The 20,084-nt window shown below is 37.3% G+C and overlaps 1 protein-coding gene across 1 annotated transcript in view; it reads left to right on the plus strand.

The window, feature by feature from the left end:
* PCDH11X (protocadherin 11 X-linked) overlaps positions 1–20,084 on the plus strand; it is a 1,221,358-nt gene that overhangs the window by 914,502 nt on the left and 286,772 nt on the right. The window contains exon 2 of the mRNA XM_049766592.1: positions 7,846–7,893. The gene's annotated coding sequence lies outside the window, so the exon portion shown is untranslated. The remainder of the gene's footprint in view (positions 1–7,845; positions 7,894–20,084) is intronic.

Consider the following 20,084-nt stretch of genomic DNA (forward strand, 5'->3'; position numbering starts at 1 on the left):
TCTTTCTTTCTTTCTTTCTTTCTTTCTTTCTTTCTTTCTTTCTTTCTTTCTTTCTTTCTTTCTTTCTTTTTTTCTTTCTTCCTTCCTTTCTTTCTTTCTTCCTTCCTTCCTTCCTTCCTTCCTTCCTTCCTTCCTTCCTTCCTTCCTTCCTTCCTTTCTTTCTTTCTTTCTTTCTTTCTTTCTTTCTTTCTTTCTTTCTTTCTTTCTTTCTTTCTTTCTTTCTTTCTTTCTTTCTTTCTTTCTTTCTTTCTTTCTTTCTTTCTTTCTTCCTTCCTTCCTTTCTTTCTTTCTTTTTGCTGGACCCCTCTTTTGTCTCTGAGAATCATTGCACAAATGTCTTTTATTTTTCTCTAAACCCATAGTTGAGTGTGCTTCTTATGCATAATTGTTATGTTCTTTCCTTTATACATAACGTTTTTCTTCTCACTTAATGCTTTAGGGAGTCCACCTGTCTCTGTCGTTTTTTGCCATTTGGATTAATATATGTTTTAGTTTTATTATATTGAGGTCTATTTTTGGCACTATTTTTGACTCTTGGATTTTTTACAGTAGCCTTTTTTCAAAGAATGGAAAAATTCTCTGCTATTATATCCTTCACTACTTGTTCTTCCCACTTCCTTTTATTTTCACCTTCTGGTATTCTAATCTAATTAATATATTAATTTTTGTCTTTGTTCACCTTAAAATTTTCTATTGTTATTTTATTTCTTTTCTGACTTCTTTATCAATGGCAGCTTATATATTTTTCAAGTTTTTTTGTGCTATTTACACCTGTGTAATTCTGCTACTATGACTTGCTAACATATGTTTTCTACTTCCTTAAGTTCCATTTGTATGGTTTTCACATCTGAAGGAGTTCTTTGAGTTGGATAATTGTTAGTCTATAGGTTGCTTAATTTTGCAGGCTAGTGCCTCTTTGATTTCTCTTGCTAAAGCACTAAAGGTTGATTTTAGCTCCTTAACTATAAGACTCAGGATTTTGGTGGATTTGGAAGTTTGCCTGGATTTATCTCCATATTCCCAACTGCGGATGTCTTCCTTAGTTTCTCCATTGTTCTTTCTTTTTGCTGGGTTGGACTGCTGAAGTTTCAGGGTGCTTAAGAATGAGATCTATTGTACTTATTGTATAAAAGTTGTCTAAGGTATATCTGCTTTAGATGTTATTTTTCTAAACCAGTGATTTTATCTGGGTATGATACAAATATTGCAAACCAATAACTTTGTTCAACTGAGTTTTGGGCTGTATATTTTCTAGGAGAAATAATTGCTCAGTTCAATCTGCCTAGAATTATATGATATAAATTGAAATGTCTGTGTCTGCATGTTTTGGGAAGAGGATGGTTTATGGGAGGGACTGGAAGGAAATCTCTCTGCACACATGCAGACTTAAGATGGGGTATGGGATGGCAAAGAATCAGGGCTGGTGGCAGTATGTGAAAGCAGGCAGTGGGAAGATCCTGCAGGCAGAACCAGACATGTTTGTATGGCACTTGATTTTCTTTTTTTTTTTTTTTTTGGTTTTTGGGCCACACCCGGTGATGCTCAGGGGTTACTCCTGGCTATGCGCTCAGAAGTCGCTCCTGGCTTGGGGGACCATATGGGACGCCGGGGGATCGAACCGCGGTCCGTCTCCTAGGCTAGCGCAGGTAAGGCAGGCACCTTACCTCGAGCGCCACCGCCCGGCCCCGGCACTTGATTTTCTAAGGCACAATTGTAAATGGGATATTTTAATCTTTCGTTATTTACATACGGGAAAACTATAAAATTTTGTGTATTGATTTTTTAGCCTGCCAATTTACTACACAAGTTTATTGTTCCTCAAAGTCTAGAAATTGAACTTCATGTATAATACTAGCAATACCGCTATCAATACCACTCCTAGAGATGCACATGCTCCAGGACCCCAAGACAGAATGTATTTAATCCCTCTGCATTCTTTTGTTCATTACAGCAATATTCACAATAGCCAGAAACTGTGAACCTCAAACACATTCAAGAACAGACATGTGGATAAAGAAGCTGTGGTATATCTACACAGTGAAATACTGTACAGCTATTAGAAAAAATGAATTCATAAAATTTGCTTAAACATGGATGAATATGGGGAATATTAAACTGGATGAAATGAGTCAGAGGGAGACAGACAGATGATCACACTCATTTGTGGGATATAAATTATAGTGTGGCAATAATATACAGAGATAATAGAGACTAGGTTCAGAAGAATAGATAACAGAATGTAAAGAAATAGCCTTTTTCCTGAGGCCAAGCAGGAATAACACTGGCTAGAGAGGGGTTTATTTCAGACCGGATTTAATAGGGAAAAAACAGGATAGAAAAAGCCAGGGTCGGGCCCGGAGAGATAGCACAGCGGCATTTGCCTTGCAAGCATCCGATCCAGGACCAAAGGTGGTTGGTTCGAATCCCGGTGTCCCATATGGTCCCCCGTGCCTGCCAGGAGCTATTTCTGAGCAGACAGCCAGGAGTAACCCCTGAGCACCGCCGGGTGTGACCCAAAAACAAAAACAAAACAAAACAAAACAAAAAAAAAAGCCAGGGTCCTTTTAGCCAAAATCACTAGAGAAGTCCTTTAGGAAATCTAGCCAGCTTCCAGGAGAAATATTCAGATTAGAACGACAAAAGACACAGCTACTACAATGAGCACCAGCCAACTAATCAACTAACCACCACCAACTCTGACCGCACATCAGTTACGTGTTCTTATAACCCCTCCCTCTCACCCAACAACTGTTTAACAATTAATTACCAGGGGTTTCAATTTGAGAGATTTCTCTGCTCTTAAAAAGATATTCACCTTTTCAGGGAGAGTCATCCAAGAGTGAGGACTGCAGTTGGAGCAGAGAAAAGACCACTATGAATTGATAATGGAAAATGATCACTCTGGACAAGAATTTGGGTACTGAAAGGAGATAATATGATATTGCTGAGTTAAGTTTTACAAAGCACTGTCTCTTAAAAAAGAAAAAGGGATAACAGAGAGAAAATAAAAATGTCTTCCCAAGAGGCAAGAAAGGGGTTAGTGGGAGAAAAATTGGAGTCATTGTTGGTGAGAGATGTGCATTGGTGAAAGGTGTTGTAAGTTGTAAAACTGAAATTAAACTCTTTGTACCTGTGGGGGAAAACAACTGTATTATAAGCAGGGTTGTAACCATGTTGTTTATATAAAATAGTTATAAAATTGATGATTTGGAATACCTGAACAGACATATCATTTTCAAGGAAATTGAAAATGCTAATCAAAAGTATTCCCCAAAACTAAAGCACAGGCTCAGATGGATTCACATGTACATTCTTTCAGATCTTTATATAGGACCTACTTCCTATTCTTTTATGGACTTTCCATGAAATTAAAGAAACAAAATCACTCCCAAAGTGTATTTGTGAAGCTATCACCACCCTGATTAAAAACAGAGACACCAAAAAGGAGAAAATTATAAACCAATATCCCTGATCAACACAGAAGCAAAGATTATCAACAAATTACGGTGAAAATGAATACAAACATTTATCGAAAAAGATCATACACTGTGACCAAGTAAGAATAATCTCAGGGATACAAGAAAGGCTTAACATGGACAAGTCAATCAACATAATACACCACATCAATAAAAGAGAAAATCATATATTTATATATGATATATTCATAGAAATTGATGCAGAAAAGCATTTTTCAAGCACCCATTCATGATAAAACTTGAAACAAGATAATAATTGAAGAAACTTTAATTGATATAAAGACATTTGCCACAAGACTGTGGCAAATATTATATGCAATTGGGAAAAGCTAAAAGCATGTCCTCTAAGATCTTGCACAGACAATGCTGCACACTCTCCACTTCAATTCAGCATAATACTAGAAAAAGTTGATAGCAATTAGACATGAAAAACATATCAAGTGCATGAACATGGGAAAGAAAAATGTTAAATTGCTACTAACTTGTTGAAAATTAAAACCCTAAAGACTAAAATATCTTCCAAGAACAATAAATTTGTACAATAAGGAGAAAAACTAAAAATTATTATATACAATTTTATGTTTTCCTATAAACAGATAATGAAAGAGAAGGAAGAGTTATTAAAATTTATCCCACTCACATTTGTGCCTCAGAAAAGCAAGTCCTTCAGATTCAACTAAAGTTGTGAAAACTCTATACAAAGGAAACTACAAAATACTACTTCAACAAAGCAAAAGAGAACACAGGAAATGGAAAGGCACCCCTGCTCATGGATTGTGAGGGATAACATAATTAAAATGACATTCTCAAAAGCATTGTACAATTTTACACTATCCCTTTACTAATACCCATGATGTATTTCAAAAAATAAAAACATCATAAATTCATATAGAATAATAAACCTCTACATATAGGTGAAGTGGTCCTTGAGGAAAAGTTGGAAGGCATTACTTTCCCCATCTTCAATATGTTATAAAGCATTAGTAATTAAAACAGCATTTTATTGTAATGAAGACAGGTTTTCACATCAATGGAATAGACAAAATTTTTGACATAACTTCAGGTAAATAATCAAGTAATTTTTGATAAAGAATCAAGAAATACAAAATGAAACAAACAAGTGGTGCTGGGAAAATTGGTCATTGACATGAAAAAATTAACTTGGAACTCTGTTCATGAAAATAAAATTAAAATGGAATAAAGCCTAAAACCATAAGTGTCATAGCAGAAAATATATTAAGAACTCTCTATTACACTGAAGTTAAAGTCATCTTCAAGGTTAATTTTTGATAAGCAAGTGGAAGTGAAGATAAGCAAATCAGTATATATTAAACCAAGAAGCTTCTGTACCTCAAGGGAAATGATAACGAGGTTACAAACACTGCTCATGGACTGGGGGAATCTGTTCACCAAATAACCAGATAATAAGTGGGTAAAATGTATGATACAATATATAAAAATATTGTCAGAACATAACAAAAATCATCTATCTCCATCAAAATTGTGAGAAGAAATGAACACAAACATCCTCAAAGAAGAAATACAGATGGCCAAAAGGTACAAAAAAGAATGCCCTACAAGCCTATTCATCAGGGAGATGCATAACAATACAACAATGATCCAAAATTGAACACCACAAAGACTGGTAAACAACAAAAAGAATAAGAACAACCAGTGTTGGCATGGATGCAGGGAGAAAGGGACTGTCTTTCATTGCTGGTTGGAATACCAACTAGTCCACAATTTTGGAAAAGAATATGACCATTCCTCAAAAAACTAGAAATTGTGCTTCCATATGAGTCAGTATCACCACTATTGGGAATATATCCTAGGAACACAAAAACACAATATAGAAATGGTATCTATATTTATTGCAGCACTACTCACAATAACTAAAATCTGGAAACAACCAAAGTATTCGGGAACAGATGACTGGATAATGAAAATGTGGTATAGTTACACATGAAATACTTCACAGCTTCACAGGATAAATGGAGTTATGAAAGTTGCTTATACTTGGATGGATCTGGAGAGACTTATGCTAAACACAATGAGTCAGAGAGAGAGGGATAGATATAGACTCATTGTACTTATGAGGGATAGAAAAAATATAGTGTGGTAATAATACCCCCCAAACAATAGACAGGGCCCATGATAGAAAGCTTACTATGTAGAATGTGTGGAGGAGTACAGTAAGGGCAGAAGAGGCTGCTATGACAATAATTTATTATCATTTATTATTACTCTGGGCAAAACTGGGTGCTGAGAGGAAAATATTTTATATGTTCAACATTATCTCAGTAAAAATAATGCAAAAAAGTGTCTAAAAGGAAATAAATCAAGACTGAGATAGATACAGAGAGATGAAAATGCCATAGAGTCATTCAGGGAGGGAAGTTGTAGAATGGGAGGGAAACTGGGGACATTGTTGGAAATTTTACTTTGGTGAGGAGATGTGTCTTAACATCATTTGAATGAAAATTAGTCATGAATATATTTGTAAATATGACATGATTCTTCAATTAAATTTATATTAAAAGCAAACTAAACTGTGGCTTTGGTTCATAAAACAGTATCTATTTCCTTTATTCCAGGACAAAAATTCTCCTTCCCAGAAACCCTAAAATAGCAAAATGCGGTCCTAAAATCAAATACTCATAATTATAACAATAAATTTAAAAACAAAAGCAGTTCTATCTTTAAAAACAGGCAGAAGACTAGAACACTAGAATGTTAAGTTTTTGTGTTAAGTATTGAAAATGAATCTACCTTCCATCATCACCCTATGTCTTCCCTACACTGCACAACTTTCTGGAGAAGATTTAAAGAAATGAGCTTTTTTATTCTTAAACCTTTTAAAGGACCAAGCATCTGAATAAAGCAGCCCAGAAGAGTTTGGATCATGTTGCCTTTTTTGCTTTTCAACTTCATGACAGAGTCAAGGGATTCACTGCTTCTGGATATTCACAGATCTCATTGTATCTGATTCATACAGACCATATAGGTTCTATTGGTATTGGGAGACCTGGCACCCAAAGACCTGTTCCCTCATGAAATATTCCCAATGTCATAGATTAGGCAGCCAGAGCAGTTCTCAAGCACAACTGTTTATTCAACTTTTCACATTTCTCCAAATTTCTCCCTTTCTTGTGTCCTTTCCTACCTCCCAAAGCACAACCCACCACCCAATACTGACCTGTCCCAGGCAGTCATGTAACTGAATACCTAACAGAGCAGTCATAATAAAGCACATATCTGCATATGCTTACTGTACTTCTTCTCTGGAGTCGTCAAATAGAGGACCAACTCCGTCACCCCCTTCTCAGATGATTCTAATCAATTTGTCTGAAAGACAGGAGAGCCATCAGATTCTTACATCAGGTAAGTGTACACGGTCCTTTGGCTTCAATTGCGGATTTGCTGGGTTACTGCCTTTAATTCCTCTAGCGTTACTTAAATTTTCTTTGTTAAAGAAAATGGATGCTTTGTGCAGCGAGGGGACTATCAAGAAAAGCAGACTTAACAAAGGAAAAGGAAAACTTATGCAGGATAATGTGATTGAAACTTAACGGAAAACTGAAAATAGCAGCAAAAAAGAAAGAAGAAGGAAGAAGAAGAAGAAGAAGAAGAAGAAGAAGAAGAAGAAGAAGAAGAAGAAGAAGAAGAAGAAGAAGAAGAAGAAGAAGAAGAAGAAGAAGAAGAAGAAGAAGAAGATGAAGAAAATGAAGAAGAAAAGAAAAGAAAAGAAAAGAAAAGAAAAAAGAAAAGAAAAGAAAAGAAAAAAAAAAAGAAAAAAGAAAGGCTCTCAGAATTGGTGTGCTTTTCAGAGCAGCTAGTGCTCAGCCAGTAGGCCTTTCAAGCTTCCTAAAGCTAACCTCCATGTCGCCTCCATCCTCAGAGCTCTCTGCTAGAGAGGAAAACCTCCCCCCAAAGCAGTGAGGTTGTGAGATGCAGAGTGGGGACCAGAGGGGGTATCCAGCTTTGGGTGATGAGCCATCCCTCCCAGCAGGTGGACGGACACTATCTCACTTCTCTCCTACCTTCCCTCCACTCGCTCACCCCCCTGTAATCCCCCCATCTCCCCTTTTCTCTAGTCCCTCCTCCTCGCCATTGAAAGGGGCGTGCTTAGCACAGACTGCTGTCTGCGAGTTGGCTGGGCGGGTGGAGATGTGAGCTTGAGCAGCTGCTGACAGCTGCGTGTTCAGCAAAGCACAAGTCAAGCTGAACAATACGTGCTGAGTTGTAGTGGTGACACCGGGCATTTCAAGGAGCCCTGTAGGCCCGAACAGCGTAACAGCCTCAAAGACAACTTCCACAGTTGTGTTAGTAAAGCCCTCTACAGCTATTGCAGTGGAGCTGGGTGGAACCTTTTTTTCTCTTACCATCATATTTCTACTCTTGAGGCTTCCTTCACAGGGTAAGTATCCTTTCCGCTGCTGCGGCATTTAGTAGAAGTCCTTACTTAGTGTGGGGAGGCTTTCTGCTGTCAGCTCCTGAGGTTTGGATAAAACCACAGAGTGGTTAGCATTAGCGAGGTGTTTAGCAGGCTCCCTCCCTTGCCCTCTTTCATTATCTTTTCCCTGTATGTGAGAGAAAGAGCAAGCCTCGGAGGTGAGCCCAGTAAAATAATTTCTTGGACACTGCTGCCGCCAGCTTGGCTAGATTGTTCTGTGGAAATTCTCACTTATGCCAGAAAAGCGCCAAGAATGTATCTGACATTGACCGTGTAAAAGGGGTTATTATTTTAATGTGCACAGACAGCTTCATGAGAAGCTGAGACAAACAAAGCATGGGGCAGGTGATGTGGCCAAAATTACACATCACATCTCAGTGAGGTACCCGAAGGAGTACTCAGAATTGAAGGGCAATGTTCCAAGCTGAGAATGTGCTCCAGTCCTGGCATTAGGCTGGACCAACCACTGCATACTTATCTTGGGGCTTTGGGAGATTGGATTTCTCCAGGGCCATTGGAATCTTCCCCTAGTCTCAAAGCTGAGGAGAGTACAGTCTGTCATTGAAGTGCAGGCTTCCCTGCTATTCTGCTCTGCCCATACCTCCCTGCAGTTTATTCCCACTCTACATTGGCAGCTATGCAGTCTTGCCAATTGAATGTGAAGGTGACAAATACGGAACATTCTGACTAGCTTTTCCTAACGGAATTTATAATCCTGTAGCCAAAATTCTGAGACTCTTCTTTTTGCTAATTAAAAATGACTATTTCTAAGAAAAGAGTTTACTGTTAAGCAGATGCTTTGTCTTTTTCTATAGACATGACTGAATTCTCTAGTCCCCTCTCCACCCCCATCTCTCTCACCATTACTTCAATGAAAGACATTTTCTGAGAACTCAGAAACTGTCTCTCTTTCTACAGAGAAACTATTTTTAATGTCATGAACATACAATTGCCCCTTTTAATGAAAAGACGTGTCTCTTATTGATAGTCTCATCTAGAAAAGTGACTTATTAAAAGCACATAACTGCAAATGTTCCCTTTAGAATTTAAAAAAGAGGATTAGCAAGCAGTCTTGGTATGGACAAGACTTGCACATGAGTATTTAACAGCAAGCTTCTCCATTACAGTCTTTATTCTTAGAAACACATCCTTTTCTTTCTCAAGTAAAGACTTAGAGCTCTACTTGGAAATGGCCTCCTCTTTTCCAGAATAAATTGTTAGATCTCTGGTATTGGTATGGTTCCTGGAGCATGCCAGGAATGATCCCCAGTGCAGAGGTAGGAAGCCCTGAACACCACTGGGTGTGGCGCTCCCCCCAAAAAACAAAAAAAAGCAAAGCAATGCAAAACAAGGCAAAAACAATTAATTGGGAGTCCCTAAAAGTGTTGTGTGACATGCATGTTCTGTGTGCATCTTCCATCTTAGAGCTTCAGATAAGAGTGTTCCTTCAAAAGATTAACAGAGGGGGGCTGAGATTTACAAAGGCTTATGAATATAAAGCTATGACCATGGGAAGAAAGGGTTATAGGAAAGGAGTCCATTTCAAACAGTAAGAACAAAGCAAAATCAGAGTTTGCGTCGAAACATCCCACAGTGGAGTTGAATCTTAACTACATGCCTCTTTCTGTACTAAGGAAAGTAAGTGAAAGCAAGTGTTTATTATTTATTTATTTGTTTATTTATTTATTTATTTATTTATTTATTGGCCACATCTGATAATGCTCTGTGGTTACTCCTGGCTCTGACCTCAGTAATTACTCATGATTGGGTGCTTGATCATATTGAGTTGCAGGGAATCAAACCTGGGTCAGTTGCTTGCAAGGCAAGCATGCATCCACTGTACTCAGGGCCTAGAAGAAATGTTTTAAAGCCAAAATAAGTAAAGAAGAAACCAGAGAATATCTAGGATACACCCTCTGTCCATCCCCCATATATAAAACTGATATTGCTAAAAAAAGAGGTGAGGAGGCACTTTTAAACATAATTCTGAATTTAGTAAAGACTAAATGGAATTCTTATATAAATCTTGATTGAAACTAAAAAGCATGGTTGTCTGTGAGGAGAGTGAGAGTCTAAGCAGAACAATTGAAAAAAATCTAAGTAGTACAATTGTGTGCATCTGTGTGCTTTATGGAAGAAAATGAGAAGAGTGTGCTTGACATATAAGCTGAAAAATAGGCATGAAAATATTTTAACATTTCTTTATCCCTCTACTCAATTAAGAATTGCCTTATGCAGCTCAGGAAACCTGAGTCTAACAGCTATTTGCCAAGAAGGAGTGCCTCTGCCAGCAAGGTTAGAGAACCTTGCTCTCCTATTTCTTTTGCACAAGCAGCATCTTCTGCAACACTGTCAGCACTGCAGAGGCTCAATATGTTTAATGGAGGTCTAACTGAAGATATGAGCAACAGTGAGAGCTAACCTGCCTGGCGTCCTTGCCTTGAGCAGCCACCCCCACTTCCTTTGATCCATTTTTTAGCAATATCAACCTAACTCTATGGCACTTCTTGCAGTTTATTTGCTCCCTAAAATTGCTAAGAGGTGCTCCGAGAGATAAATACTATAGACCAGGCTGTAACATTTTATTAGATCGCTAGGAATTATACAAATGTGAATACTTCTGGAAATCCTTACCTCCTGCAACTGATGATGCAGGAATGATGGCAAGTCGCTGTGGTCACCTTCACATCTTCGGTTCTTCAGTATTTTCAAGAATGATAATACTGAATAGTGATGATGCTCACATTCAGAGTTAGAATGTAGAAAAGTTTATTGAAAAGTAAAGGAGAAGGAAAAGTAACTGCATGGTGAGGAACTTAGTATAGTACAAACTTACATTTAAGAGGCACTGTGTGGGCAAATTTAAAAGCCCTTTGTGGTTTTTATCAATTAGCAAAAATGTTACAGAGAATGCAAGGTTATAGAGTGGTCTTAGCTTGTTTGGGTCATATTTGGTCATGTGTTTTTAGGTTGTTATCCTCCTTGATGGGGCAGAATTCTATGTTTCAGTGAGGGTTGTTTAAAGTATGAGACAGGACCTTGAGGATGAGGTATGTGTTAGGTCAATAGGGACAGAGAGATGTGCTGGCAAGGAAAATTGAGGCTTTCTTATTCACAGCTATTTCTGTCACCTTAATTTTCAGTTTGCACATTTCCTATTTACTAAATATGCACGTTATAGAGGAGAAGTTGTTCAGATGAAATATTAATAGCCACTAGTGTTACAGCTCTTTTTTAGGCCCCATTATTAAATGTAACAATGTAACCTTTAATATTATAGAAAGAGGGAGGAAGAATCAAACTGAAGGAGAGTAAGAGTGAGAAAGATTTCTGATTCAGCTATTACAATATTTGCATATGGCTTTTTGTCGTGCCTTTTCATTTTGATTTAAAAAGTAGCACAATTTTTCCCAGAGTTTGAGACTAATCTGTTTTTTTATTGCAGACCATTTTTATTTTTAGATTGTATTGATGGAGGACCTCAGCGTACAGTTAGAAATTGTGTCTAAGGCAAGTGCAAGGGCTATGTAGCAGAGGAAATGGAGGCCAAGCCAATAAGGCTGCATATAGATTTATGTTACCAAAGGCTTAAGAGGGATCTTTTTGTTAGTTTGGTTGACTAGTTTTGGGTCACACCTGACATTGCTCTGGGCCACACCTGGCTCTGCACTCAGGAATAACTCCTGGCTGTGTTCTGGACCATAAGGTGTGACAGTGGATCAAACCCAGATCGGCCACATGCAGTATGCAATTCAAAGCTTTATCCTCTGTATTACATCTCAGGGCCCCTAAAGGGGTTGTTTACAAACAACTCATTGAATGTATTTTGGTTTGAAAAAGGGTGTTTGATTTGGTAGTAATTCATCTGTTTTGTAAATATGATCTTTTTTTAAACAATTTTTTGCTTCTTTCCTCCTGAGGAAGTTTTCCTTACAAGATACATAACATTGTGGGCAGCAAATTTACAACTAGTGTGCATTTGAAAAACAGGATTGGGAAGGCACAAACACATATTAAAAACACAACATACAGTTTTATACATTTGCTTTGGGTTGAAAGGAGTCTTAAAATTTTCGGGTGTTAATCTATTATTAAAATATTTAAGTTCGGGTCCGGAGAGATAGCACAGCGGCATTTGCCTTGCAAGCAGCCGATCCAGGACCAAAGGTGGTTGGTTCGAATCCCGGTGTCCCATATGGTCCCCCGTGCCTGCCAGGAGCTATTTCTGAGCAGACAGCCAGAAGTAACCCCTGAGCAACGCAGGGTGTGGCCCAAAAAACAAAACAAAAAAATATTTAAGTTCTCCTGGTTGTGATTCTGATAAACACAAAAATAATGTTAAGTGCCAGTATGTGTAAACACCTCAGATGAAAAGAAGGTTTCATATTACCATATATACTCGAGTATAAGCCAACCCCCTCTAATTTTACCCTAAAAACTGGGAAAACATAGTGACTGGAATATAAGCCGAGGTGGAAAACGCAGCAGTCACTGGCAACTTTCAAAAATAAAAATATATACCCAAAACAATTAGAATAATTGAGGATTCAGTAATAAATAAGTAAAAATATTACATTTACAATACATGATTTTGATATACTGTAGAGTGTAGACCATTAACATACCACATTAACCTAAGTATTCAATGGCAATTTAATCAAGTGAATTTAAGACAGTAAAGCATTGTAAATAAATGGTTAAAAATTCTGAATCCTTATACTCCAAAACCTTGATTATAAGCGTTCACGATTTATAAACATTTATTTACACGACTTTACTGCCTTAAATGGATTTTTCACTGAAATGTTCCATTGAATATTGTGGGTTAAATAGTTCAGTGGTATACAGTTCAGTTCAGCCGCCTACCTCTTCAGCTCAGCTGCAACCTGTGGACTGAGCTCAAGCACTGCCCCCTCCAGCAGGGCAGAGATGACTGGAGACTACATGCATTTGATTCTGTGCACATGCACTGAATCAAACAACCTGTATGACTTTCATAATGGTGGTGGGACGTAAAAATTTTATCAGAATTAAAAAATCCAGAATTTTTCCTTTTCATTTATGTGAGCTGTCCAGAATATCTCTTATCCAGGATTTACAATGTTCTTATGAGAAGGCATACCAACATGGAAAGGTTCTGAAAGCTTCTAGCTTTAAAGTGTATTGACAAAATATGTAAATCTGCCAAATATTCTATAATAAGTAATTAATTAAAGTATAAAACTTTTAGAACTGGGGCCGGAGCAGTAGCGCAGAGCATAAGGCATCTGCTTTGCACTCGCTAACCTAGGATGGATTGCAAAATAATCATTGTCAACTCTTTTCAGAGTTGTTCCCAAAACAGTGTTTGTAGGGTCATGAGTGATATTACAGTGGGTTAAGCATTTGTCTTGTTTAGAACTCAAGTTCAATCTTGATTCCCATATGATTTCCTAAGACCAGAAAGGTGTGATTCTCGGTTTGATCTCTAGGAGTCCCATATGGTCCCAAAACCAGGGACGATTTCTGAGCATCACCGAGTGTGGGCCCCCCCCCCAAAAAAAAACCCTCAAACTTTGAAAACTCTATCATCTCCAATAATTTTTCTTCACATATTTTTGAGGAAGGGTCATCATATTTGTTAACCAAATAGTCTACAACCATTACAAAAATGATGACTTAAATAATTTTTTCACTTTAATGAAAATGATAAATTATTTCAGAGTTAACAGTGCCAACCTATAGAAGTGACATAGTGAATACTTTAGCTTCTTTGTCATTTTAGCACAAATATACATTTTTTAATTTTATTTTTATTAATATCTTTATTTAAACCTCTTGATTACAAATATGATTGTGATTAGGTTCAGGCATGTAAAGAACACCCCCCTTCACCAGTGCAATATCCCAAATCTCCTTCCATCCCACCCCACCCCCACCTGTACTCTAGACAGGCTTTCCAGTTCCCTAATTCATTCACATGGTTATGGTAGTTCTCAGTGCAGTTATTTCTATAACTGCACTCACCACTCTTTGTGGTGAGCTTCTTGAAGTGAGCTGGAAGTTCCAGCCACAAATATAAAATTTTAATAATTTTGACAAGATTATCTTAAATTGATGGAGATTTAAATTTATAATAGATTGGACATAATATTTAACTTTTGGCAGAATCTTGCTCATTTCAACATACATGCTGATCAGAATGCATTTAAATTTTATGGTTTTGAGAGACAATATACCCTAGATATGAGCACAATGTAATCTTTGGGATACAAACTTAATATTAATAATATTGTAATATATGTTACAATGTATGCCAGAATCTAGTGTCTAGTTATTTAAAAAAGACTATTTTACATAAGTCAAAAATTACAGTTTGGGTAAAGGTTTAAGCGATTCTATACTGAAAATTTTCTTTTTCTCCTTTTTTGGTTGTTTAGTTGCTCAATTCTTACATCTAGTTCTGTTCCCAGTGAATATTCCTGGTTGTGCTTGGGGATCATATGGAGTTCTTGTAATGGAAACCAGCTAGGCAAACCAGAAGATAAGCATCCTACCTGCTATACCATTGCTCTGGTCTCAAACATTCTACTTTTGAAAGAAAACCTTTGGGAAAAATAACATTCTACAATTTCTCCCTGTGGTCAGACATTCAACACTTAAGATGCTAAGTATGGCATATTTTAAATTATGGATCAGGTTTAATATGCATTCTTTCCAAATTTAGGTAAAAATGTTGTTTTATGCTTAATAATCAGAGGCTGATCTATGTGTCTGCATGGAAATGTGCCCTAGGGAAGGGATAAGTTTGGACATTGTATGACTGAAAACATCATGAACAACTTTGTAACTGTGTATTTCACTATGATTCCATTAAAATTTATTTAAAGATTACATCAATTATCTAGGTATCAATGTTAATGAACAACCCATAATTTGTAAGAAAATATTACTACCATTTTTATCATCGTTTCTATTCCATTGAGCTCATGGAAAATTTTATGACAATAAAATTAAGATGTACAAATTTTTATAAATTCCTTTCTTAGGATTTTTTGTGTTTTTGTGGTTATAGAAAATAAACTGATTTTTGTGTTATAACGGTTAAAAAGGCAAGTAAAAGCTTGATGAAACTTGTTTACAGCAGGATAGTTATTGTAGACATAATTTGTATAATAACACTTTCAATTGACTGCATAAATGATATTAGATGGTATAAATACTCGCATTATAGCTACCTCCATATAAAAGGAAGTAGCATCGATGTGTATTCATCCTAAACTAGAAAGTGAGTTTCCTGATATTTTCCTAGGGAAGTTTTGGAATTAATGCAGGAGCAGTGAATTGTGTGTCTATGTTCTCATCAATAATTCCAGGATCTTTAATTTTTTAAGAATAAAAATATTGGGTAATAAAGATGCTCAGATTTAAAGTTAGAAAATAGAAAAGTTTATTGTAAAGTAGAAGATAAAAGAATTCCCCAACTGAAAAGGAGCTTAGTATAGAACTAATTTAATTATAATCTTTGGGTTTATAAACCAGGGTTTATTTCTGGTTCTCAAAAGATCAATGTTGAGAGTGCTCAGGCCATATGCCATCCTGAGGATCAAACTGGAGTTTAATGTATGCAAGAATGCATTCATTCTTTGTTCTCTCTTTGGTGTATTTCATGGTCTTTAGAAACAAAAAGTTTTTAGTGTATAAGTTTTTGACATCTCTTACAGGGCCAAGTGTCAGGTTCTTGATTTTTTTTTTTTTTTTTGGTTTTTGGGCCACACCCAGTAACGCTCAGGGGTTACTCCTGGCTATGTGCTCAGAAGTTGCTCCTGGCTTGGGGGACCATATGGGACACCGGGGGATCGAACCGCGGTCCGTCCAAGGTTAGCGCAGGCAAGGCAGGCACCTTACCTTTAGCGCCACCGCCCGGCCCCAGGTTCTTGATTTCTTGAGGCAAGATTTTGAATGGTTTTGAATGTGTGTGTTGTTGTTGGTGGTGGTGGTGGTGGTGGTGGTGCTGCTGCTGTTGTTTTATTTTTGGGCCACTCCTGACTATGTGCTCAGAAATAGCTCCTGGCTTAGGGGAACCATATGGGATCGAACTGTGGTCAGTCCTAGGTCAGCTGCGTGCAAGAAAATGCCCTATCGCTGTACCATCGCACAGGCCCCAGATTTTGAATAGTTCTTTAAAAATATTTCTCTTTTTCAGTTTACTAATTACTCTAAACACTGTGGTTACAAGATTGTTCATAATAAAGTTGTTTTTTTCACAGATACAAGATTATTTATGATAGAGTTTCAGTCATACAATGTACAACACTGTTAGGTTATAGCTTATTTTACCTAAAACAAAAATAATCCCTGGTTTCTTTGTATCTATTTAAAAATTGGTTTCACCCAAAACAAGATTATCTGATATGTAAACCTGGGTGGGACAGGCTCGGAATAGCCTGAGCTATCTTCCCTTACTATGTATTTACTGCTCCACCTGGGGGGTGCCTCCTGTACTCAATAAAAACAGTAATGGCAGGCAGTTGAGGAGAGACAAGGTAGAAGACTGCCAAAATATACGTGTTCACCCTCAATATTGTTTGCATTATTTCATGCTTGACCCTGATTTAGACTCGTTCACCTGAATTTGGAGATATGGTGTGTGGGATGATTTTACAAAACACCCTTTACCAGTGCATGTTTCCCACCACCAATATCCCCAGTTTTCCTCTGGCTCTCCTCGCATGCCTAACCATGGGTCAGATAATTTTCTTCTCTCTTACTCCCACCACCTCTTATACACTGCCTTGTAATATTGTTACTGAGGGGGTATTATTCATGTCACCTTTTCTCCTTCCAGCACTCAATTCTTGTCCAGAGTGAACATTTCCTACTATCATTCTCATAGTGGTCATTTCTCTGCCCTTCCTTCACTCCCCTAAGTTTTGTGGGAAGCTTACTACCATGGACTGTTTCTCCTGGCTCTTTATAATTTCTGGACATAATTACAGCACTATCATTTTTATATTCCACAAATGTGCATGATTATTCTATGTCTATCCCTCTACTCTCTCCCTCTGACTCATTTTGCTCAGCATCATGCTTTCCAAGTACATCCATATATCAGCAAATTTCATGAATTTAATTTTCCTAAGAGCTGAGAAGTATTCCATTGTGTAGATATGCTCCAGTTTCTTTAGCCACTTATCTGTTCTCGGGTAGTTGTGTTATTTCAAAATTCTGCCTATCTTTCATAGTGCTGCAATATACATAATGATGAAGAGGGCTTCACTATATTATGTATTGGGACTCATATGGGGCTCAATTTCAGGTTTTTTTGAGGGGGGCACACCTGGCGATTCTCAGGGGTTACTCCTGGCTGTCTGCTCAGAAATAGCTCTTGGCAGGCACGGGGGACCATATGGGACACCGGGATTTGAACCAACCACGTTTGGTCCTGGATCGGCTGCTTGCAAGGCAAACGCCACTGTGATATCTCTCCAGGCCCTCAATTTCAGGTTTTTAAGTGATATTTTGTTTTCAAAACAGGCTCAAACCAGTAGACATTTTCACCAACAGTGAATAAGTGTCACTTTATCACAATATTCATTCCAGCAATGGTTGTTCTTATTCCATGTAATGTGGGACAGTCCATGGTGTGACATGGTATCTCATTGCTTCTATTTTATTGATGCACAAAGCAATACCGTAGATTATTATGTGTTGATCTTGTAGACTGTCATTTACTATATGACTTTATTGTTTCTAGGAGTTTTATTTAAAAATTAGTCTTTAGGACCTAATTTAAGACAAGACTGACCAAAAGACACACCAAATTTTGATATAAAGATAGCAATAAATCCCAGGACAATTCTTTCTCTCAATGTCAATGGACTAAATGCACCAGTTAAGAGACACAGAGGTGCTAAATGGATCAAAAAAATTCAATCCAGGTGCCGGCGAGGTGGCGCTAGAGGTAAGGTGTCTTCCTTGCAAGTGATAGCCAAGGAAGGACCGCGGTTCAATCCCCCGGCGTCCCATATGGTCCCCCCAAGCCAGGGGCAATCAAACGGGTGTGGCCCCCCCCAAATAAAAAAACCTGCTGCCTACTGCTGCACCTGAATAGTCAGAACAAACATAGACTCAAAATAAAAGGCTGGAGGAAAATTATCCAAGCAAACAACACCATTAAAAAAAGCTGGAGTGGCCATACTAATATACGATAATGCAAACTTTATACTCAGGAAAGTTGTAAGGGACAAAGATGGAAATTATTCAAGGGATATGTCCAGCAGGAAGAAATCACTCTCCTAAACATATATGCACCGAATGAGGGGTCAGCAAAATATTTAATACAATTGTTGACAAATCTGAAAATGAATATCAATAATAACACAATAATTGTAGGGCACCTCAACATGGCTTTGTCAACACTGGATAGGTCAACAAGACTGAAACCCAACAAGAATATACTAGACCTGAGAAGAGAAATGGAAGAAGAGGCCTAGTAGATATATATAAAACACTCCATCCCCAGAAACCTGGATACAAATTTTTATCCAATGTACATGGGACATTCTCCAGGATAGACTACATGCTGGCACATAAAACATACCTCCATAATATCCAGAGGATAGAAATTTTGCAGAATACCGTTGATGATCACAAGGCTCTGAAATTATATGTGAATTTCAAAGGGACACAGAAGAATAACTTTAACACCTGGAAGTTAAATAGCCTCACACTGAATAACTAGTGGGTCCGAGATGAAATCAAAACTTTCCTGGAAACAAATGATAATAAAGACACAAACTGTCAGAACTTATGTGACACAGTAAAAGCAGTACTGAGAGGAAAATTTATAGCTTTGCAATCACACATCAAGAAGGAAGAAGGGGCAACCTGAATGGCTTAAAAAATGCAGCTCATAGAATTAGAAAGTGCTCAACAAAAAGACCCAAAAAATAGGGAGACAGAAGGAAGTAACAAGCTGAGAGCAGAAAACAACGAAGTGGAAACCCAAAAAAACAATCCGAATGATCAACAAAAGCAGAAGTTGTTTCTTCAAAAAAATAAACAAAATTGATAGACCACTGGCAAAACTAACAAAGAAAGAAAGAGAGAAACTTGATAACTAGTATTAGGAATGGAAAAGGAGAGATCACTATTGATATATCAGAGATTCAAAGAGTCATAAGAAACTACTTTGAGAAACTCTATGCCACTAAAAATGAGAATTTGGAAGAAATAGATAAATTCTTGGACTCATAATCTTCCACGGTTGAATGAAGAGGATGTAGCATATCTAAACACCCCCATTGCTATTGATGAAATTAAAACGGTAATCAAATGTCTGCCCCAAAACAAAAGCTCAGGCCCAGATGGATTCACTAATGAATTCCTTCAAACTTTCCAAGAGGAACTACTACCAATCCTGAAACACTTTTTCATGAAATTGAAAAAAAGGGAACACTTCCATATAGCTTTTATGAAGACGACATCACCTTGATACCTAAACCAGACAGAGATGCTACTAAAAAAGAAAATTATAGACCAATATTGCTGATGAATGCAGATGCAAAGATCCTCAAATAAATCCTGGCAAATAGGATTCAATGCCTCATTAAGAAGATCATCCACTACAATCAAGTAGGTTTCATCCCAGGAATGCAAGGATGGTTTAACGTCCATAAATCTATCCACATAATACACAACATCAACAACAAGAAAAATTAAAATCATATGATCATATCAAATGATATGATAGAAAGCATTTGATAAGGTCCAACACCCATTTTTGATCAAAACTCTGAGCAAGATGGGAATGAATGGAACCTTTCTCAATATAGTTAAGGCCATATACCACAAGCCAGTTGCAAATATTATCCTCAATGGAGAAAAACTAAGAGCCTTCCCTCTAAATTCTGGCACAAGAAAAGGCTGTACTCTCTCACCACTCCTATTCAACATAGGAAGTACTTGCTATAGCGATTAGGCAAGAAAAATATATCAAGGGAATCCAGATAGGAAAGGAAGAAGTCAATCTATCTCTGTTTACAGATGACATGATACTCTACTTAGAAAACACTAAAGACTCTACCAAAGAGCTTCTAGAAACAATAGACTCATATAACAAGGTGGCAGGCTACAAAATTAACACACAAAGATCAATGGCCTTTCTATACTCC

Source organism: Suncus etruscus, chromosome X, assembly GCF_024139225.1.
Source record: "Suncus etruscus isolate mSunEtr1 chromosome X, mSunEtr1.pri.cur, whole genome shotgun sequence".
Taxonomy (NCBI): Eukaryota; Metazoa; Chordata; class Mammalia; order Eulipotyphla; family Soricidae; genus Suncus; species Suncus etruscus.